Source organism: Megachile rotundata, chromosome 12 (genome assembly GCF_050947335.1).
Source record: "Megachile rotundata isolate GNS110a chromosome 12, iyMegRotu1, whole genome shotgun sequence".
In the NCBI taxonomy this organism is placed as follows: domain Eukaryota; kingdom Metazoa; phylum Arthropoda; class Insecta; order Hymenoptera; family Megachilidae; genus Megachile; species Megachile rotundata.
Genome location: NC_134994.1, coordinates 14,118,402 through 14,142,248, shown reverse-complemented (window position 1 = coordinate 14,142,248; position 23,847 = coordinate 14,118,402). Strand labels below are relative to the sequence as shown.

Sequence of the window (23,847 nt, the reverse complement as noted above, 5' to 3'; positions counted from 1 at the left end):
TTGTTAGAACCCAAGTCCAGTTATCTCTTCAATACCTACTCCTCCAATTCCTACGTCTAAGTTCTCAGAACGTAGACTCTCCCAGGACCTAAGAGCCTAAATTCTTCCAACAACAAGTTCTTCGTGAAACGTAAATTCTCCAAGACTCAAGCCATTAGTACCGCGACAAGAAAAAGCAATCTCTCATCGGTTCAATTTTCCCGAGATTCCAGCCGCTTACAAATTCGGGGAAGCGCGTATTTGCAGGCCGGCGCAGCAAATATAACGTGGTAAAACTTCGTCGGCCACGTTTCGCCGCTGAAAAATCGCGGCTAATGGGAAAAATTGCTAAAGTTTCGAAAGTTTGTTGGCGACTTTTACCGCGGCACCTTTTGCAATCGCGGAACTCCATTAAACAGGAAATCTGATTTTCGGCCGAATATCTGCCACCAACATCGCGTAACCACTTTTGTAACGCATAATGGCCGACGCGAGTCTCTGCAATTCGATTACAACCAACGTTTTAACGTTCATTCGATTTTTTACGGAGAAATTAATGAAACGACGCGTGAAACGGTGCCAGCGTCAGGATAAAAAAAGAAACTCGGTCCTTTCGCGGTTAAACGAAACCACCTTTATTTTGACAGCTGCCGTTTAATTGGGAGCGCAAACACGCTGCGAGTAAACTCGAAGAGGATCATCCTCTGACCAATAGCGAGAAACGACAATTTTTCAAATTCACGACGTGTTATAATTAAAACAGTTCCACGTCTGCGTCTACGAACGCTTTGTGCTCCCTGAGGTTCGTTAAGCTCGACAAATTAATTTCCATTGTATTTTCAAACGGCCAACGGGCACAATTCTTGCGGTCCAGCCATACCAGCTAACCTGACAATTCCTGACCATTCTCGTTTGCGTTTTCGTATCCGGTTCCGGAGTGAGTCCACCGTAAAAATTTCACGTTTCTAGAATTTCGAACACGTTTGGGAAGTCCGCTTCAAAAATCCTACTAATAACGCTTCTCTTTTTACAGCCTGACTTCTAGACTGCATTTTTTATTTTATCTCTTGATTCAACCTCTTTGAACTAACTTTCCGACTGGAAGCAATATTCGCTGCAGACGTTTCTTCTTCCTCTATTCGCTGTATTTTCAGCTTGTATTTTTCTCTTTCGGGTCGTTTCCAAAGTTCTTTGAAGAGACCTAAAGTTCTCCTTTCGAGAAACCGATAATGAAGGTTCGAGTAAACTCGGTGAGTAACTGTTATTCTTCCTTCCAAACGCTCGGTCGCGCCGAATTCGCTCGGGTCGAGTTGGGTCGCGTTGAGTTCGATCGCGGTGAATGCAGTCAGGTCGAAGTGGATTGCATTGAATTTGACTGCGTTGGACTTGATGGTGTCAAGTTGGATCGCTTGGAGTTCGATTATATTGAATTTAACTGTGTCGAAGTGGATCGTGTCAGGTTGAAATGCATGGAGTTGGATCATGTTGAATTTAATTGTGTCAAAGTGGATCGTGTCGAGTTGGATCGCTTGGAGTTGGATCATGTTGAATTTAATTGTGTCGAAGTGGATCGTGTCGAGTTGGATCGCTTGGAGTTGGATCATGTTGAATTTACTTGTGTCAAAGTGGATCGTGTCAGGTTGAAATGCATGGAGTTGGATCATGTTGAATTTAATTGTGTCGAAGTGGATCGTGTTGAGTTGGATCGCTTGGAGTTGGATCATGTTGAATTTAATTGTGTCGAAGTGGACCGTGCGGAGTTGGATCGCGTCGAATTCGAAGGTGTCGAAGTGGACCGCGTCGAGTTGGACCATGTGGAATTGGATCGCATCGAATCGAATTGCACCGAAAGGGATCGCGCCGAGTTGGATCGCGTAGAATTACAGCGTGTGGTATCGGATTATACCGAACTGGATCGCGTGGAAGTGGATTGCGCCGAGTTGGATCGCGTCGAGTTGCACCATGTAGAATTGGATCGCGTGGAATTGAATTGCACCGAAAGGGATCGCGTAGAATTACAAGGTGTGGTATCGGATTACACCGAATTCGATCGTGTGGAAGTAGATTGCACCGAATTCGATCGCATAGAATTACATCGTGTGGTATCGGATTACACCGAACTGGATCGCGTGGAAGTAGATTGCGCCGAGTTAGATCGCGTCGAGTTGGACCACGTAGAATTGGATCGCGTGGAATCGAATTGCACCGAATTCGATCGCGTAGAATTACAAGGTGTGGTATCGGATTACACCGAATTCGATCGCGTGTAAGTAGATTGCGCCGAGTTGGATTGCGTAGAATTCCAGCGTGTAGTATCGGATTACACCGAATTCGATCGCGTGGAAGTAGATTGCACCGAGTTGGATCGCGTAGAATTCCAGCGTGTGGTATCGGATTACACCGAATTCGATCGCATGAAAGCGGATTGCGCCGTGTTAGATCGCGTCGAGTTGCACCATGTAGAATTGGATCGCGTGGAATCGAATTGCACCGAATTCGATCGCGTAGAATTACAAGGTGTGTTATCGGATTACACCAAATTCGATCGCGTGTAAGTAGATTGCGCCGAGTTGTATCGCGTCAAATTACATAAAATTCGATCGCATCGAATTACACCGATATCACGTCAAGTCTAATTCCTAATTCTTAAGCTACCCAATCTAGTATATCAATTCCAAAGAATTATCAGAACTCCGATCTTATAATGCTCCAGAATCCTCAAATATCAACCTAGTTGAAATCCACTTTAAAATTTATTTAAAGTGTTCGCTATTAGCAGCGTGAATTGCGTATTTCGCGTCCCTCACGGACTAACGAACGAGCAACGAATTCGGTAATGGCGCGTGGACTAATTTTAGACGTTCTAGAAATCTAGACGCGAATCATAGCGCCTCCGTGGAACCGATACTGAAGATCTTTGTGCAGCGGCAAGTCATGGACGGAGCCACGAGAAAATGTCAGTTACGAACGGTGCAAGATAAGAGAACACATCCGTAGCTTCATTCACAGTTCATGGAGGGTGATTTATAGCTGCGAACGATTTTGCGCAACTACTTGTGACGAAATGGGAAACGAAGGCTCTGACGAGCTTCGGTTAAAAATATCTCGAGTCGCGATATTTCTGTGCATTCTCCACTACCGTGATTCTCTAAAGTTCGCGGTAGATTTCCAGAAATCCGAGAGTATTAAAGTAACGAAACAAGGTGTTGATTTAGCGGAATGTACTCGACGACGAATTATCGCGGATGATTTATTGCTTTGGCCACTCGATACCTGTAGATCGAGTTAAAAATAGAAAGATAATCGATACAAATATACACAAGTATAACTTGAACAATACGTTCTATAATAATAGAATCGTACTACATTGAAACTGTGCTAAATTTTACAATCTCACATCGTGAGATACATTGAAATTGCTTCCAAGTAGTAAGAAAGCATATCATCGTCGCTGCAATGGATTTAACGATCTATTTTCAGAATAGCATGTCATACACAGATGCGCGAACGAGACGCGACTACAACATGTATAAACGCTCCGACAAAATCGCCAACGAGGAAGACGCGTTTGTGAAGCTCGTCTGGACGTATTTTTATATACACGCGACACATACTCGCTGTCCACGTGCAACATCGGAAGGCTAAATACGTAGAGGACCCTGACAGACGAGAATTGTCTACAACCTTGGACGAGTCTGGCCAACGACGCCCACTTTTCTGCCAAGTCCATCTTGCGGAAGCTTCTTCGATGTTGGCAAAAAGCGGGGGCTTTCCCACTCTTTTCAATCTTGCTCCTCTTTTTCTATTATCTTTTTTTATCGATTGTTACGTAAATTTTATGTCCCGCTATATTGCCACCCGCTGTGTTGGACATCCATGATATTTTACCATATTATGTTTTATTACCACATGTATGCATTTGCACAGATTACACATGTTACCGTGTGTTACATATGGTACTTTATCAGCATACTAGGTACTATCAGGTAGGACATTAGCATAATGTGTGATAACATTGCAAGTATTAGTTATACTATTACAGTATATCACTATCAACATAATTACTACAACTTGTAGCTGTTAGGTTATAATTACATTGTAATTACAGGTTGCGATTATCACACGCAGTAACTATGACCAATTAAAATTGTCACACGTTATATTAGCTCAGTACTATCGTAACTAACCCGTACCACATGTCGTAACTATCACGCGTTATACTACTATGCGTCGTAACTATGGCGCGTCGCAATTATCATACCTCCTAATTGCACGCATTATACAACCATGAATTATACACACCTAACCTAACTACCAAGCGTTACGCCTTGCAGAACCCATATTAAACCACCCGTTAAATCAGTAAAAGATCTCCAGCAATAAAAAATCCTTTACAAAGATGTCCAAAAAAACGCCGGGTAATGAATTAAGAAGATAATGTTTGGGTTATGGACAGGTGATCGATACTCCATTGATGTTGTTATCGAAAGTTAATCCGGCGCCTGATCCAGTTTATATCTCCGTCTTAATCGAAACAACCGCGCCGCCACCGTGATGCCCTACTCGAAAATTCCCACTTGATATCCATCGTTACTGTCGCGTCGAGTCGCCTAATCCGCGTCGTTCGCGTGCAAAAGACAAAGAGAACAGCGTGTAACGTCAGCGTTTTACCGACGCCTCGATGCGCGCTGACAGAAATGCAAACACTTCGTGTACAATTGTTTACAGTCGCATCGTTGCTTACCGATTGCAAGCTTTCCAACTGTTACGTCGAGGTGTTCCTAGAATCAATGCCGCAGGGAAGGCGTCGAATAAATCCCTGTCTGAGCCCCCCAATAAGAGGTGCAAAAGAGTTCAAGAGGCTGGAAATACCGGTGATATTGGAACGCGTGACAGCGATACGACCAGATCGACGGTGACGTCGATATGTCGCTTCGATCGGCACCTCGATAAACCTTACATTTTATCGCATACGCTTCCTGATTACTGCCTTCAAATTGGAAAAGGATTTCGGGGTGGAGTTTTTGGAATCCTTTGGAAGATATTGAATGTTGAATGGAGTTGTCATGGTTGGATACAGAGACTGAAATTGTGGAGTATGGAGGTCTTCAGATCTTGATACCAAAGTTTATGTTTGAAGAGCTCTACGTCTTGATGCTCTAATGTGTCAAGGTCCACGTATTTCTAATTCTCAGTGTCTTCAAATCTGTAGGTCCCAGAATTGATATATTATGAAATCTGTACGTTTTGAAACTCCTATACTCTGAAATTCCTACGTCCCTGAATTGCTATCTTCTGGGATTTGTAAGTTTTGAGAGTCCCATACCCCGAAATCCCTATGTCTTGAAATTCCTACGTCCCATGGTCGCTGTATCCCGAAATCGCCACGTCTTGAAACTCCTATATCCCAAAATTTCTACGCCCCGAATACCTACATATCGAAATCTCTATGTCGCGAGTTTACTACGTCCGAAAACCTCCATGTCCCGAATATCTAATGTCCCGAGTACCCCACGTCCCGAATATCTAATGTCCCGAGTACCCCACGTCCCGAGTACCCCACGCCCCGAGTACCCCACGCCCCGAGTACCCCACGCCCCGAATATCTAATTTCCCGAGTACCCCACGCCCCGAATATCTAATTTCCCGAGTACCCCACGTCCCGAGTACCCCACGCCCCGAGTACCCCACACCCCGAATATCTAATTTCCCGAGTACCCCACGTCCCGAGTACCCCACGCCCCGAGTACCCCACGCCCCGAGTACCCCACGCCCCGAGTACCCCACGCCCCGAGTACCCCACGCCCCGAATATCTAATTTCCCGAGTACCCCACGTCCCGAGTACCCCACGCCCCGAGTACCCCACGCCCCGAATATCTAATTTCCCGAGTACCCCACGTCCCGAATATCGAATGTCCCGAGTACTCCACGTCCCGAATATCTAATGTCCCGAGTACCCCACGTCCCGTATATCTAATGTCCCGAGTACCCCACGTCCCTAATCCACGTCCCAAATCCTAATCACCAATACTCCAGCCGACTAATACTATAAGCCCTGAAATCACCCTTTGAACTTCCTTTTTCTTGCTGTACTCCGAGACACAGCAACCACTAGTCCTGCAAGAAACAAGTTGGCAAAGAGAAAAACTTGCGAAGATCAAGTAATCCGATTGGTGACAAATAGAAAAGATTCGATCACGGGACATCGCCTTCTTCTCGGTGTCTGACCAGGAGCTACCTAATCCCCTTGTAAAAATTAATTCTGTCACGAAGGAGCTGTTTCCTCTCGGTGGCTCTTGGATATCCTCGATATCTCCGTCTCTAGACGACAGTGAGTTCGTTTTTTTCTCGTATCGTGTCCCCCTTTCTATCGAGAAAGCTTTGACCAACGAGAAGGAACGAGAAGCGAACTGGCGTGAAATAAAATTCGACACTCCGATCTAGCGAACGGGTTTTCCTGAATCTAATCGATTCGAGACCAGCCCCGTTCGATCATCCTCAAGGTAGATTGACATTTTATCTGACGGTTCTCGATGGACACCACTTTACTTGGCAGTAAAAATAACGATGACTTCGCGTGAAGGGTTTGGGGAATAGACTGAAATATAATCCTTACATTTTTCAAAATTTTTCTTACTGCTGTTTATAGGAAAATAGGTTTTCTTTGCTTAACTCTTTCTTTGATAGCATCAGTTGAATCAGTTGAAAAAAATGCATAATCTTTGCGTAACGAAGGATGATTTCTAAGAAACGTCGACATTATATTGACACAAGATTAAATCCTGCAATGGTTTTCTTCATTTTCTGACTTAATTCCTGCGACATTTTAATTGCCGTTTTATAAGAAGACTTCCGTGGTGTAATGAAAGAGAGTCAGGTGGGGTCTTTATGCGTCACCCATGACTATGAAATCAGCCTCGACTGATAAGAGCCAAAAAGTAAACGCACAAGTGTTCGCTGTTCAATAGAACCAGAAGCTCGTCGATTGTATCCAGAGTTATTTGTGAGAGACGCGATAACTTCGAATCGTTTTCGTTTACTCACAAATCGTATATCGATACCAAAAGGGCAACGATATTTATCTAATCAACTCGACTTATTATTGTTTGGTGCCGGCTATTGTCAGGCTGATTATCATTTAAACGAGACAATTACAACACCGTATAAAAATTCATTTTAAATAAGAATAAATAAAAATAATTCTGACAATAATACTGTAATGCAAATTGATATAATTTTCTGGAGATGTAGTTCTATATTATTTTATTAAACTTCTAAACAATGCAGTGGCTCATTGAAAAACCATCAACCTAACCAAACACAACCTAACTTAACCTAACCTAGATCTAAAAGAAACCTTAATATGAAAACCATGATATATTTTAAAGTAGTGGTAATTTATGAAATAAAAACCACTTCACTCGTTATCGTAATTAAATTAAGCTCGTTAATTTATCATCTTTATTGACAAACACGACGTATGCGCGCAAACGTCATCGGACTTTTGCGACCATTCCAAAGATAAGAAACATTGTCAAACACGAAATTATGTTATTTATTCTTCGCCTCGCAATTTGTTTATCAAGAGGAAGGATACGCAATAAATTCATTTACTTCGTGTTGATTACTCAGAGTTGCTTCACGGGGTGCGATAAACAGTTATTTATCAGAGGCGTCGAAATCATTAGTGGACATAATAATACGAAGATAACGAAACAAAGCCAACAAAACGGCGCCAATTTGCGACCAACCTTCTCATGAACCATTCTATCATTATTCCAGGTAAGATAAGGTTTACATTTTGCTCAATTTTTCTTCAAATAAAAATACTTACAAATGTTAACCATTTGTTCTTAAAAGGTGACTCGCTATTAAATTTAATACAAAATGTAGGACAACTTTGAAGAAACTTTCAGAACCGCAATAAAATTCATATGCAAAGAGCTTAACAAACTCCCTCGTACGTACATTAATTTTTATTAAAAAATTTTAGAGATTAAGGAACGCAAAGGTCGGCGAATACCTTTAGGCATCTAAACTAGCTCTGAAAATTCAAATAAGCAGGCACATAGAAGCAGAATATTTTTCTTGCCACGAACCGCTTTAATCCCGCTAGGTTAATGCGTAACGACGTCAATATCGACGCGGAATGTTTCGCATCCGGCTAAAGAGACTCGGTTAAAATTTGGCGTTCCACCAGTTCGCGTTCATAGAGCCAATAGAGATCAACGAAGTTTATTTCGGGCTTTAATAACCGGCACACAGGTACAGTAACAACAGTCGGTTTGACTTCATTCCGCGTTATTCGACGCGGAGAACCGGAACACGCGTGTAATACCGAGCGACTAGAGAGCGCACGCGAGAGCGAATAGACCGCGAAAATTGGTAAATCGTCCGATTTTCGCGGATGTAGGTCAACGAACACGGCTATCCTAGCAGAACCTTGTGCCAATTCGAAGCCAGCTCGCTTAATAAACATTATACACACGAACAAAGATTATTTCGGGAGCGCGGCTGTTACTGGTCCACGAAGCTGGCCGTGGTCCGAGGCTCGTTTCGTGCGTTTGAATTTTTTACCTCGACACGCTGCTGAACAAACGACTCTTGTTCACCGAGCACAATTATTGGGCCTGTGTAAAATTAACGCGGTCATGCGCCTAATTAGATCGGGATCCGTCTAATTTCCAAATCTCCAAGAAAGAGTGCTGTAGTACACAAAGCTGAGTGCTTGATGTTATCCATAAATACCCAAAACCTCGAGTCTAATTCCATGAATCTGTAATTGTTCAATCTGAAAATCCTCCAGACCTCATATCGTCCAATTCCTACAATGCACAAAATTTCTGATTTCCCAAATCCACAAATTCTTAAGACCTCAAATGTTGCAATCCACAAATTTCCAAATAATCAAATGTCAACCACAAGTCTCCAGATCCCAAATCCTTAAATATACGAGTTCTTAACTTCCCAATCCCCAAATCTCCAAATCTACGAGTCCCCAACTCCCCAATCCCCAAATCTCCAAATCCTTGAATCCCCAATCCTGCAATTCCCAAATTTCTAATTTCCCAAATCCACAAATTCTTAAGACCTCAAATGTTGCAATCCACAAATTTCCAAATCCTCAAATGTCAACCACAAGTCTCCAAATCCCAAATCCCCAAATATACGAGTCCTTAACTTCCCAATCCCCAAATCTCCAAATCCTTGAATTCCCAACTCCCCAATACCCAAATCCTAATTTCCCAAATCTCCAAATCCTTGAGTCCCCAATCCCCCAATCCCCAATCCTGAAATTCCCCAAATTCCTAATTTTCCAAATTTCCCAATCTATGAGTCCCCAACTCCCCAATCCCCAAATCCTAATTTCCCAAATCTCCAAATCTACGAGTCCCCAACTCCCCAATCCCCAAATCCTAATTTCCCAAATCTCCAAATCCTTGAATCCCCAATCCCCCAATCCTGCAATTCCCAAATTCCTAATTTCTCAAATCCCCAGCCATCAAATTCCCAAACTCCTAATCTCCAAAATTTCCAAAACGCCTCAACTCCTTAACAACCCGCTTCCCAAGTTTGCCAAGTTTCCATGTCCCCATAGTTCTAAGCCACATTACCGATATAAAACGGCAAACTGCAGCACCTTATCTTAACTGTTCGATAAAATAGCTTGATTCATTGTACACCAAAGGTAACTTCAGGTCAAGTATATCGAATGCAACTATGATTTAACCTGAACAGACTATAGGTCAAATCAACAAACCAGTTATATCTACGTCTCTATATTTGACACACTGGTTGAACAAAATACGCAGACGATTAAAAACTTACCGAAAAACCCGTCTGGGTTGAATAAAAAGAAATTAACGATAAAGACACTTGAAGCCTATAAATACAGCCAGGTGGTTTTAAGAGGAAAACAGCCATCGAAATCTTTGAGATAAACATGCTAATGCAAATCAGAATCGATTTTCTGCTCACGTTGTATAAAATAAAAAGCGAGAATAAAAATTGTCGCTTTATTACTGAAATTCGGTAAGTTATCGCTTTGTTACGCAAGTGCATAGAGCAAGGACGGGCTGATAGTAGGATACTTCGTAACCTAAACAAACAAGAACAATGTAAGGTTTGAGAAGAGCTTAAGCAGATCATATGTGAATTATTTCAACTTTGACATGTTATGCTTAGGCGTCACAAATAACGAATTATTTCTGTTTATTTTGCTCGAATGTGGAAAGGTTGGCAGAGGAGTGAATTCATTCCCACGTGGTACATCTACGCACACGTCATGCAGCGACCATGGTAATATAACGAGAGTCGGATATCAAGATTCTATGGAACCAAATATGAATTTAAACAGTATTAACCTCTTCAAGGATGCTTATGTTTAATTTGTTGTCGAATTGATCGATCAAAGACTTGTGTATACCATTTGGATCATTCTTTTCGAATTGATGTGATTGTTACAGGTTTGGAATGTAAACCATAATTGCAGAAGGCCGTTTCGAATTAGAGGATTACGAGCACGAAGTTAGTCCATTGACGTACCTTGGTCAAACTACTGCTTCCAATCGTTATCCCAAATGTATCTGTTCTGATCAACGATGGGCCTCGGTGCGTTGACGGAGCCCTTCATAAGTGTCCCTCGCAACTTCACTAGGCTTCACTACGTGGCTTGACAGTGCACGCGTGTTCACGAACGCTCGTGCACAAACCTCTTGAACCGGCGTGATTCGAGAGTTGATACACCACGAGATGAACGAGAGTTGTCTCGAAGATGTCCCGAAGGTGATAGAACCGCACGGCACCGCACCAAACAGTCTTCGTTGGTGGTTCACACGCGATTTGGATCGGCAACGATTCTAGACCCAACGTCCCCGCACGAGTACGAATTACTGAAGTTACCTGTCGAAAGAGCTTGCCTTTTATACGCTCGCGTTTACACCGATGAGATAAGCTGGGCACCCGGCGTTTACATGCTCCGGGTTTCCTCGTTCTCGGTCGTAGCACCCGCCGCTTCTTCGTCGAATTCGATCGCGTTGATTTCCCGCCTCGTGTCGCGCGATTCTACTCTTTGATCGACGATTTACTTATGGAAATTGCTTTCGACGAACGCGGGAATCGCAACTTTCCTGTTTCCTTGAAGGATACTGCTAGATGCACTCGAAGAATAATGTATGCACTTAAGTGCTTCTAATACCAGGGTACCAGTGGTCAGTCTTTATAAAATAAAAGTGAGCAGAGTAAAAATTTTAGTGGTTATTCGACGATGTCAATTATCCAGCCTTACGAAATGACTTTTCATGGCAAGTTAATTTGCCAGGAAGTATCGATTCTTGAAATTCCTCCAGTTTGGAAGCGAATGAAAAAATTCCAGCCTCGCCAAAGTTATTTTATTATTACATATTTCTCGAGCACTCGCAATCGGGCGATAAAACGATAATAACCAGGGAGTTCCTGGGTAGATATCTTTTTCTATATCCGTGAAATATACGCCACAAGTCGAAGGGAATATTTGAAACGAATCTGAATCACTTTATCATGATAATATAAATAAGATACGCAGCGAGGACAATGGGGAAACGTTCGATCGGGTACGTAGGTAAATAGGAATATGACGAAACCGCAAATTGAATAAGCAATAAGTTCTCTGAATCGAGCGGAATATCGGATGACATTTGTCTACGATGTGGGGAAAAACGCGTTGCAAGTAACGAGAAAAAGCGTGGCGATTGCGAGACATGAAATCCTCTTTGAATTCCACGAGCACCGGTTTCCTCGTTCGAGCTTCATTGAACGCGATACGAATGCTCGTCACGAGCCACGATGAATGAAATAAGGAAAGGAAATGGTCTTACACCGATAATCCCGATTAAACAGATAACAAGGAAACCCCAGTTTCCTTTTAAAGCTTCGTGAAAGCTCTGTTACTGCAAGCGCCGATGGATCACTTTTTACTCGGATATTTATCGAAAATAGAGAATAGAAAGTTAAATGTAATATTTATTCTTTGTATTTTATATTGAAAGGCTTCCGTGCAATGATAGCGTAAAATATAATGCAGTATCAGTTTGTGTTAAAGTCTGAACGATTTGCAAGAAAAAACAATAAATAAAGAGTCGGGGAATACAACGAACGCTTTAATGCGCACCGCAACAACTGTCAGAAAAGTTTCGCAAGTTTCAAAGAAGACTCGAAGAAAAATTCAAGCGTGGAAAGCGACGCGCCAGCTTAAAGGAGAGCAACCGCAGCATCCCCTGCAGTGAAACCAAAATACTGGAATCTGGCGCATCGTTGCGTCAATCTCCACTGCGTTTTCTTCCCCGATCAGTCTTCACCTCTTGATGCTAATAGATTTTCCAAGATCGAAAAATTGGAAATATAATTCATAAAGAATAAATTCTTCCGATTCGGAGAAGAAAAGCAGCCCTTGCGTAGAGCACTCTTCTTCCAGCGATCCTTGCATGAAAAGTACAAACCGATCAGAGAAAGTGATCCTGCGGAAAGTGAATGGAATCCTTACGTAATCACTGTACGCGCGATCGAAGGGGTATCGATCGATCGATCGTAGAGGGGGACGCGACACTGCGTGAATCGTGCGTCGACGGGCGCCACCATAAAATTCGATCCGACCACGCGTCTGCGTACTCGACCGGATGTGTGTCTGCGACGACGTAGCATTGACCTTGAAAGATCCGGCGGCAAGGTCAAGAGAGTCGAAAATCCCGGGTGCGCGACCTCGAAGGGGAAGCCCAGCGAAAAACAAGAAAGTGGAACCGGGCTAAAATTGATGGCCGATCCCGAGGAGATCGTTGAAACTCACAAACTGCTGGCGAGCGAGCCACTCTCCGCGCGTCTTGCCGGCTTTTCGTGGACCCGCGATGCTTAGTAGCTTTCGAACGACTGACGCAACGATGCCTCGGCGTCCAGACGCTTACGCAACGACGCCGTGTCCCCTCTTTTTCATCCCTCCGGACTGAAACGGACGCGACAAGGGACGACGCACGCCGTTACGACGTGTACACACGCTCGGTGATCGGAAACGAGCCAGCGGCAACCGGTGCAAACCGGATACACCCTCGAAATTCTGGGAACGAGACTGACCGCCTGGCACACGGAGGCGTCGCGACGCTCCTGAGATCGAAACGATGACGTCCGCGGCCTTTTTTCCCCGGCACGATCGCGTCACTTCGTAGACCCTCTGACGCTCTCCGCCGAAACCACCGGAAGCCGAGGACGCCAAACATTGCGGCATTTTCCCCCTTCGTCTTTTCATCTTCTCTGCCAATTGTTTTTTCCCCCTGTCCTTACGTCTCTCGTTCCTTTTATTAGATTCTCCTCTTTGATGCTCCCATTTCTTATCTCTTCATATGCCATTTCCTACTGCAATTTTTTTACCACTTAAGTGCCATTCTCGTTCGGTAAACAGATTCTACGGGATGTTTCGAAGGATGAAGAAACGGCAGAATGTAGATTGAGAAAAATTTGTGTCGGAGTACCTTTCCGTGTCGTGTTTCCTTTATGAGTTTAAACTTGGAGCCGCAACTGCGGCAGCTCACATTTGCGGAGCTTACAAATGTAATGCAAGTGAATGAAAGTGGTCTACAGAATTAAAAGACGGCTGTGAAATTCCACGTGCTAATAAAGCTTCTTGATTTAATCGGCTCAAACCTAATCTACTCTCCAGAATATTAACTAAGAACTCTGACGGAGCTCCACTTAAAAAACGTTCTCGAATTCGCGAGAATAAAGGCGCAACAAAATCAGTGTCTGTTTATAACTTTTCTAGGGCACCGAATCGATCGTGGCTCGTTCGATTCAGCCCGATTCTGGCGTTCGTCGACGATGACCCGTGACCGCGTCGCGACGTCTACGAAACGGATCGAGTCATCGGTACGCGTGTCTCTCGAAAACGCAAGATCGATTGCGACACAGACAAAACGAAAGTAAGAAAAATGCTGCGCGAGGACTGACAATCCGTGGCCGGATAGTCGGCCCAGGCCCGCTTGCCGGCTGAAGCTGAAATACGAAAGCGCAGGCTTGGCACGAGATAAATGTGGGTTGCTGGAGCACAACGGCTACAAACAGACTGCTGCTCGCTTCTCTGATGAATGGATATAATCCGGCCGATTTATCAGCGAACGGGTTTCCCTGGCCTGGAGATTAAGTCGCTCGTTTATCGATACGGTTTAAGCCACGGAGAAGATCTTCGTGTTTATACGCGAGACGATCGCTCATTTATTTCTTATCGAATCTTATTATCGCTCTAAAAATAAAATCGATCTAACGCGTGGATACAATCTTGGCAGACTTATGAAGTTCCGAGACAATGTATGAAGAACCGTGGATACGATCTTGACACGTCTTTTATCTTCGGTTGCTTGCTTGCAGGCGTTGCATTTGTGCGACTGTCACAACTGTCATCGTGGGCCTAAATCCTCTGTTCTAGATCACAACTTTTATATTGCATTGTTTTCTGAAGTAATGCAACTTGAAAGCTCCGAGTCGGAAGTTCAGATATTCTGAAGGTACCAAGCTTCATAACTTTATTGTGCAGGTCCCAAATTCCCAGAGTCCCAACTTTCCAAACATTCTATGCTCCAAATTACCTACGTCTCTGGATCCCTAACTCACTATACCTAGATCACAACTTTTATATTGCATTGTTTTCTGAAGTAATGCAAAGCTCCGAGTCAGCTTGGAAATTCAGAAATTCTGAAGCTACCAAGCTTCATAACTTTATTGTGCAGGTCCCCAAGTCCCAGAGTCCCAACTTTCCAAACATTCTATGCTCCAAATAACCTACGTTTCTGGATCCCTAACTCACTATATTCCCTATACTTACTATACTCGTTCCTATGCTTCATCCCTAAGTCCACCCTCCAAAATTTCAAAGTACCGAAGTGCCAAAGCATGACGTACTGGCACTCATTCTGGCGTACGAGAAGCGACCTTTGGCTCTCGGTCGTGATCAACATTGTACACATTGCGGAGTTCAACGCATGCACGGTCCGATTGGAACGGTCCGCGATAAAAAGCGAGCAGTATCGGTTTCTAGTTTCTGTTGAAGGAAGTGACGCGATTGGAGGGCACGAACACAAGCACCGTTCATCGATTATTCTCCGTTGGTCTATATACACGGCGATTTCAGCCGTTGCAGAATGCAGATGCAACGACTGCGACGAGATCGACCTCGACGTCGCGGCAGACACACTGACCCATTTTCGGTGCCAGGGAATTTTCCAACTTTTCCATCCCGACTTAGCAATTCTTGGTATTTTTCAATAATTCTAAGCCTTGCATAGAGATCGTGTATTCTTTTTCTCTGCTATTCTGGAGCGAGGTTAGATTAAGTATTTGTCCATCCCGTAAATTTGATGCAACGTGAAATTACTGTAATTACCGTAGAACTTTGCGTTCTGTACCTGCATCATTTTCCATTCGGGGTCGTTCGATATTCCAGGACAAATTCAGAGCCCGTTTACTAGCGAATCGCGAATTTCTGTTCCCGTGGCGTGACAAATCACGGGTCGAGTACGAAATCGCTTCCAAAAGCGACCAGTTGATTATTACCGTGGTACCGGAATGGAAAACTGGGAAGCAGTACCTTCGCCGTGGAATTCTGAGGACACGAAACACGAGAGGCCAGTCACCTCGAAACTAGAAGACCCGACCGACCCGTTGTCTCCCTCTCCTTGGTACAACCGTAATAGTTCAGTGGAATTTAATCGAGACGGCAATTGTTTCCTATTAACAGTTATGAAAGCACTCCGACGACCTCTGAACCCTCTTTGAAACGTCGCCGACGCCGAAGCCGTACATGCATACTCCGGGCCCAGTCGTTTTAATTGGAATCCATTCGAGAAGATTGTGGCCGACCGATGGAGTTCGAATCGTCCTAAAATTGATAGCGAGCTAGAGTTCTCGAAATGCAACCCCTACATAACGATCGCCCGATACACTAGAAATTTCGGACTATGTAGCAAAGATTCCCGACGCAATCTTTCTTCGGATATTTGAGTCGCGGCGAAAAATGATTCATCGGATGAGGCGGAAAGAGTAGAAGGGCAAGGAAAACAGGAAAAAAACGCGGGCGATGTTATCGGAATTGTGCAAGTCGAAATTCTACAGAAAGAGTTGTAACTCCTATGCTATGTATGCTGGAGTTCCTCGAAGAAAATAGCGATATAAGATCGCGAGACTGGTTGTAATAACTGAACAAATTACGAAGCTCCGATTAATGATTAATAAGAATAACAGCATTTATTCTATTTACGGCTCTTTGACGTGGAATCTCTGAATCAATTAGAAAATAATTTACGCGCATTCAGTGTAAAGAGATCGCTCGTAATCGAGCGTGAAACGAGTTTTTTTCTCGATTGAAAGAGAAAACGGTCGACGATAGGGAAGTCTGCAAGCTTCCCGGAGAGTGTTGTAATCTTATCGTTCGTTTTTCAAACAGCACAAACTGGCAGATATTAAAATCGTAATTTCCCGGAGTCTCCTCTTTTATCCCACGATGCTCCTTTTCTTCCCTTCGCTTCTTATTTCTCCCTTTTTATTTTTCCCTCCCTCTTGCCTTCGAGTCGGACCATTTTCACGGAGCTTTCGACCGATTCACGTTAAATGGACTGCTCGGTGTATAAGGGCCAGATACCGACAACGAAAGAGGAAAAAAATACCACCGCAAAGAACATCGAGGTCTTGGTACTCGGAAGTGAAACGATTAAGGAAGGAAAGAAGGAAGGAAACGAAAGAGAAGAATCTGCACGAGACGTTGCATCTTGATGTAATTAAGCCTTCGTTCGAAACGCTACCGCAATATTTCTTCGAGTTTTTCTCTCTCTCGCAGGAGCTGATCATCGTTTTTCATATTTCTCCGGCTTTTCTTGGACCATCAACGTCGCTTTTATCGCATTTTGTTTTCAAAAGTGATCGTTAAACACTGAAACGCCTTTAATATCGTAGTTAACGACCTCTTTTCGGAATGTAATCGAATTATTAATGAAACGAACAATACTAAAATTCTTACTTATATTTGTTACTGTTATGTACATTATTTATACTGATTACACAAGATGACAATCTTAATATGTACTCTTCAAATATTACTATTTGTACTGATGTGGTTATGTCATTATAATGATCGAACATGCAAAATTTCGATGTGTAAAAATTCATTATATAACAATTCCATGTATGTACATAGTAATCCAACACGTGGGAATCTAACACATAAAGATGCTTAATATGCACACTTCAAATATTACTATTTGTACTGATGTGGTTATGTAATTATAATGATCGAACATGTAAAATTTCGATGTGTAAAAATTCGTTATATAACAATTCCATGTATGCACATAGTAATATAGTAGCATAGTAACACGTAGAAATCCAACATGTAAAGATGCAACGCATAGAAAGCTAGCGTGTAGACATCCAGCGCGTACTTATGCAGCGAGCATATATCTGACGGTCACGAATCGAACGCGGAGCTTAACACGCGAAGACTAACGCATCAAACTTCAAATTATGAAGATCCTATACAAAAATATCCATGATATATCCATAACGATATATCGATCAGCGTTGAAGATGCTGCACAGTATGACATGAAAGGGATCCGAAGCAAATGAAAGATGTGTAGTCTCCATAGAGAGTAACAGATAACAAGGGCGCTTATGTCGACGGTGATTTGCGAAAATAATGACCGTCATTGAATCCGGTTTACGTGTGCTCGTTAGTATCGTGTAACATCCGATCGGTGAACATCGAAAAGGGACGATTAAACGATATCAGAGAGGAACTCGATTTCAAATTAAACGGAAGAAGACTAACGAAGGACTGCGACGCGAGTACAAACACGGTGCAATGTAATCGTTGCATTAGATCGAACGGGGGACCACGAGCAATTATTCCTCTCGTATTTCCAACTTACGCGATGTGTTTGCAACAGGACGGATTATACGTCGTGTCTACAGCTCGATGATGAATGGCACGACACTGTCTCCACTCGATAATTTACGGAGAATTACGGGAGAATCGTACAAGGTTCATTGTTCCGTGAGTTGCGGAATTCGTAGAATCGTGTTCAATGAGGAAACGTCCGATATACCTTTGGTTCCAGTACTTTAAGATCAAGCATCTCGAGTATGCCATTATCTGCTATCATGGCAATGAATCACCATACAGATTGCTTAAAAAGCAAATTATGAAACGTAGTATGTCGAGTCTGAGTACACAAGATCGATGTTTGAATAGTAACAAAAAACGTGTCAACAGTTTTCAATTTATCGGCCTTGGAATTATTTTCAAACGCATTAAACATGATTTCGTTTCTGCGAGTGGGATGTATCTGTCGAATTTTTTTGAATACGGTGAGGGTTCCTCGAGAATGAACCAAACCTCCAGAAGAGCAATGACGAATTTTCTAGCTGGACATACCACTCTGTAACTGCATATTGCTCCGTATCTATCACTCGAACGTGTCCCAAAAACGTACGACCCTACATGAAATGGCGTTTAATCGTTCACGAAATTTCGGTATCCATCTCTGTCAGGGTTTCGCGTTCCAAAAATACTCGATCCACGACGAGGCTCGTTCGCGAGTTTTCGAAAGCCCATCTCTGTACGAAAAACGATTCGTGTCAAGGATCATGGTATTAAATTATCTGGACCGAAGCGCGTAAAACAAGTCCGCTATATTCCTAAAAATCGACTGCCCGCTATTTATAGACGCTCCGCTGCTACGATCGCTAACGATTGTTAAATAGCAAAAGCGGTTGATTCCGGCAGTGATCAGCGTGAATTATTCAAACGAAGTCAACGCACGGACAGAAATAGACAGCGTATCCCGACGTCCGACGCGAAGCCATTCTTGAACGATCGACCGTCGAAACTCGACCTCTCGGGGACCTCGAACCCGACGACGTTCGATCAGCGACACCCGACGCATCTTAGAACTCGGACCCTGACACGAACTCCCCTTAACTGCTTGAAACGCGAACGCATTCCGTAACCGAATGAAATCATGACACTTGGACTAGTCCGGTTCAGATCGATCGATTCATTGTAAACGATACGCCTAGGTCGACTTTCATTGACATCGTTTAACGAACGATTCTGATGCAGTCAATGTTCATCGCTTCTAATTTAATCCTTCGAGTACTGGGTACTAGATGTTAGCTTACGGATATGTTCGCTTACAGAGTTACCTTATATTATTGACGTATATGTACGTATAGGTACGTTCAATGTGGTCAATGTGTCAAGTATGGTCTACTAAGGGTTGTCAGATGCAATGTAGGATTTTTAAGGATAGATTCTAGGATGGATTTCTGATCCCTCACCATTTCTCTATGTCTAACCGAACTTCCCTTATCTTCAGAAAGTCTGCTCCCGAATATAATCAGCTTACGATCAATTATTTCGTGTCTATTTAATACCTCCCTCTTAATTTAGCACTTTCGGTTAGTAAGCCATTTAATGAGACGAAGTTTTCAAAGCGAAAACCAAGCGATATGAAGAGTCTGGCTGAAGTCGACGTTCGCGATTTCGTTCCGTTAAGTAAACCCAAGGTGGCCAAAAATACAGCGTACGTTTCAAGCGAGGCTTTCGTAAACCGTGTCGAGTAAATCAAAAATAGAACCGAGATTCTGTAGTATCGCACAATTCTGTCTCGCGGTTGACCACAAAAAAAAATTGTTCGATATTCTGTTCGAGAGAAATTAAAAAATAAAGATAACAAATTAAACGAAAGGAATAACAATGGAGGAACGAATAAGTAAAAGGCCGATGAGAACGCTGTAGCGTTTTTTTTTTATTTTCACTCGTCAACCCCCTGTGACGATACTTCCATTTTTGTAACGGACCATGGCAGCAGTTTATCTTCTTGCAGGATTTATTGACGGATTACAACGGTGAAAAATGGCTGGCAATGAAAACGGACGAATTGATGGTCGACGATATTTTACGGAGCTGCTTAACCCGCGCACCGACGAAAATCATTGTCGTTATCGCGAAACGAACGCTCGATCTTCCGAGTACGGCTGAAACGTTCCTCGACCACGCGGTCATCCATTATTTCTTTCTCTTTTATCGAAGCGACCGAGCAATCATAACTTTCGGCTGCACGGCGAAACGAAAACTTCCATCGAACAAAAGCTCGCCCCTGGGCCCTCTGTGTTCGATCACGATCCGCACGATTCGCGTTATTTCCTCGATATTTTCGGATTAACGCGAGGACAACTACCGAGGCGAGAAACTCGGAGAAATAGCAATCTGAATTTAACGACTTTACTCTTTCATTGATCGCGTTCACTGCGATCACCCATGCTTGCCATAAATACGATACTAAAAGATAATCCTCGAATTCTCATTCCGCTATTATTATTTCAATCTGAATGCTGCTCTCCCTCGCGCTAATAAGTTCCACACCACGTGCGTTTTTACTCCGACCTCGTGTTACATGATTGATGTTTGAAATATTGTGAATAGAATTGGGTTATGCTTGTCACAGTACTGTGGGAGATGAATCGCATTACCTAGCGATATCGAGAAATGTTTTTTAAATTAAGTAACGAATATTCGTAATAAAAGCATGCATGTCATTTGAATTTCCCACTTAAATTGCTATTAAAAACAGTATTGAATGAAACATGGTATCAAAAAATTTGTGGATCAATCTAAAAGTCGATGTCTGACCAAAACCGTCCGTATCTACTGCGGCTTGTTAATCTTCAATCAAGGTATTAATCTTGTTAATACCTTGCAATTTTCCGAAGTACGTAAAAGTTTAATAAAATAAACCGAATGTCATTAAATGAGCGAGGTTTATTAAAATGAGAATTAATTCACCGACAGAGGTAAATGAACGCGTTGAACAACATTATGACAGGAGCGCAATTTCCGTATCTGTTTCCTGGCTGCTTAATCGGTACAGAGTGTTACATTCATTATTTCCGAACCGATTAATACGAGTTTCATGGATCGCATCACCGCTAATTATTCTTCGTCGTTGCAGCGTTTCGGGGGGCGGGTTAATCATGCGACCGCGGAAAATCGTGGCGCTGGTCGCCAGAGAGATATGGAAAACCGCTGACTAACACGAGTTTTCCACGTGGTCGGGTTCAGTTCGCTGTGAAGCGGCTTCATTTGCGTTTCGGATCGGGGTCACCCTCATTTCCTCCGCATTATTGTCACGCGTTCCGTCTTTTTCTCCGCGAAACGCGGCCAAAGCGGAATAAAAAGAATAAAGACGACCCGCGCCTTTTATCTTTCTCGCCTTCGTTTCCACCTGCTGTTAAATAGACACCGAACTATTTTTAAAAGATCGTCAAACGCGCGACTACGCTGCGTCAAACGTGTACTGTTCCACAAGCAAAGACTCTTTTTGCTCGATATTCGGAATCTTAATGATACGGAAATTATTCTTGCCTCTAGGAAACTTCTAACCACGAGTACTATTTCATTTTTTCACTTTAATGGTTTAAAACTACTAAAACATTGATGGAAGTACAACGTTGTAATGTTTAAATATTGTTTACGAACTAAATTCGTAAAAAATTGTTTCATACTCTGCCACAATGTACATAAAATTAGAAAAGTGTACATTGAATCTTAAAACGTTCGTACTTGTTGCGCTTGCGGCAGCCATTTTGTATTGAGCCTACATAGCCTTCTTCCGTATATCCTAATCTTCACATCGCTGTACCATTGATGTATCATTATTTTGCATTTATGTCACAAAATTGTACCTGATGTTTTATGTTTCATAATCTGACACTTCAATATTCATACTTTTAACAAATAATATGATTAAAGAATATTTTTAATAAAGCAAAGTTGAGAGAACGTTAAATAGCCAGTTCATGAAATAAGGAAAGCCACGAATAGTTGCCAATGCGTTGAGATATCAAACTTCGTGAATGAACTCCGTAGCAATTACTAACAAAACAAAACTCAATTATCCACGTGCTCAGGGCTATTCTATTAACTGCAACAAACTTGGCAGAGAGAGTCAGATAAGACGTCGTGTTCCGGCAGCATATGGAATACACAACGGAATTCCGTGGTCGCTCAAATTAACCAATGAATCAGCCGGAAACAGTTACGAGTCGTGACTGTGTATGCATAACTTTTGACGAGGTTAGTGTCATAGAATTTTTCTTTGGCACTTCCGGTCAACGCTAAAATAACCGAACGTTGAAGATATATTTAACGATACTGTTCGGTTTTATTTCAAGACGCAAGTATACTTTGTATCAAACTGATATCAAAAGTTTAAATGAAAAGTAGAAAAATAAATAGTAAACAGTGGATGTACAAGATGTTGACTCGTAAAAATAGTAAAATATTAAGGTAATGTAGTAGAAGAGCAGTGTAATCTAAAAGTAAAAGTTTGTAAGCTAATGCAAATTAGTTTGGTTGTTCTAGCGTTAACGTTGAACTCGAGCGAGGCATTAATATCGGTAGTAGGTTAAAGCGCGAATGAGAATCACAAGGAAGCTTTTAAAACGTTGTAAAGGATCGTCGCCGGCTCGAAAATAAATCCGAGCCGCGTAGGTCGAGTTCATTAATTATAATTAAACGCGATGGGCCGAGGCGAGATGCCTCGACGTCGATGCAATTGTGTAACTGCAAACGCCATCGTTCACGCTGATATAAATTGAACGCTTCAATGAAAGCCTCGTGACTCTTTTTCCCAGGATTATTGTTTCGTTTTTTAGCGATGCTTTTACGCCGAAACCCGGGACGCGTTTTACGCTGAAAACGGCAGAAAACGCTAGCCTGTTTCTCGCGTGAGTTTCCAAAATGAATGACAACGCTTTTTTTCCGAAGCGACACGCTTTATATGAAATGTAGAATAAATAACGAAGACGAATAGCACTTACCATTTTCGAAGAATGTCTGCCTATTACGGCGCTCGAGTATACAAATAAATTATCAAATCTCTTTGAGTATTTATCTGGAAATTTCTTTCTTTAATTATACTTTTTATCCCTTCAATGGAAGAAATTATATCACTAATTCTTTTGTTCGTCCTTTTTATTCTTTTATACCTAAAAAACCTGCAAAGAGAATTTTTAAATTAGTTACATCGATTTGATGGGACTTAATTCTATGTTACACGAATATAAATATAAATAAGTTAATTCAGCAAGACTTTAGTCGTTGAAACTTTCCAGTCTATTACCACCGTATTTTTAAGGCGACACACGAAATTGCGATCGTAAATTCCGAATTTTCTGCCTTGTACTTTTCGTCGTACAACACTATGGCTTACATGTATCATGACAAGTAATGGAACAAATGTAATTTGAAAAGGTACATTATCATTTATCACTGTGAACGGAACACTTTTCAGATGAATGAAAATATCTGCACCTCAGAAATTCCGTTGCGTTATTTTCCGTTCTTAATAAGTCAATAAAAAGTGTTCAGAAATCTGATTGTCTCAGTAGATCAATCGGAATGACATTCGCCAGTCGGCTTTAAACGATGACAAAGTGTCATTGAATAAGAAGCTCGACGTTAACCGATATTTAGAAGGAAGATGTCTTGGCAACTGACTCAAAATCGCGACCGAACACCATTTCCAATAGTATCTTGTGCATGAAATATGAACGAACATATTCCTCGCATATATTTCTTCGCACCTTTTACGCTATTCCAAATATCCATTTCTCGACACTCTCACCAAACTTCAAATTCCATGAAAATCGCGTTGACGCAAAACGGGCGTCTCTGCTTTCCAACCGTGAAACGATTGTAACTTACAAAATTTATCCCCACTCTTTTCCTCACTTTTTATTTAGAACCACCATTTTTTTTCAAGCTACTCGACGCAAGAATTTAAAGATTTTAAC

At 42.4% G+C, this 23,847-nt stretch overlaps 1 protein-coding gene across 5 annotated transcripts in view; it reads right to left on the bottom strand.

The window, feature by feature from the left end:
* The window catches only part of Mdr49 (Multi drug resistance 49), a 61,261-nt gene that overhangs the window by 25,940 nt on the left and 11,474 nt on the right, over nucleotides 1-23,847 (bottom strand). For 2 of the 5 annotated variants that reach the window (XM_012281349.2, XM_076538041.1), the window contains exons 1-2: nucleotides 12,801-12,951; nucleotides 10,526-10,882 (exon numbers count right to left, since the gene is read on the bottom strand). The gene's annotated coding sequence lies outside the window, so the exon portion shown is untranslated. Of the gene's footprint in view, nucleotides 1-10,525; nucleotides 10,883-12,800; nucleotides 12,952-22,872; nucleotides 23,050-23,847 lie in introns of those variants that run through there. The other 3 variants (XM_003701466.3, XM_012281350.2, XM_012281347.2) reach the window with 2 other exon arrangements.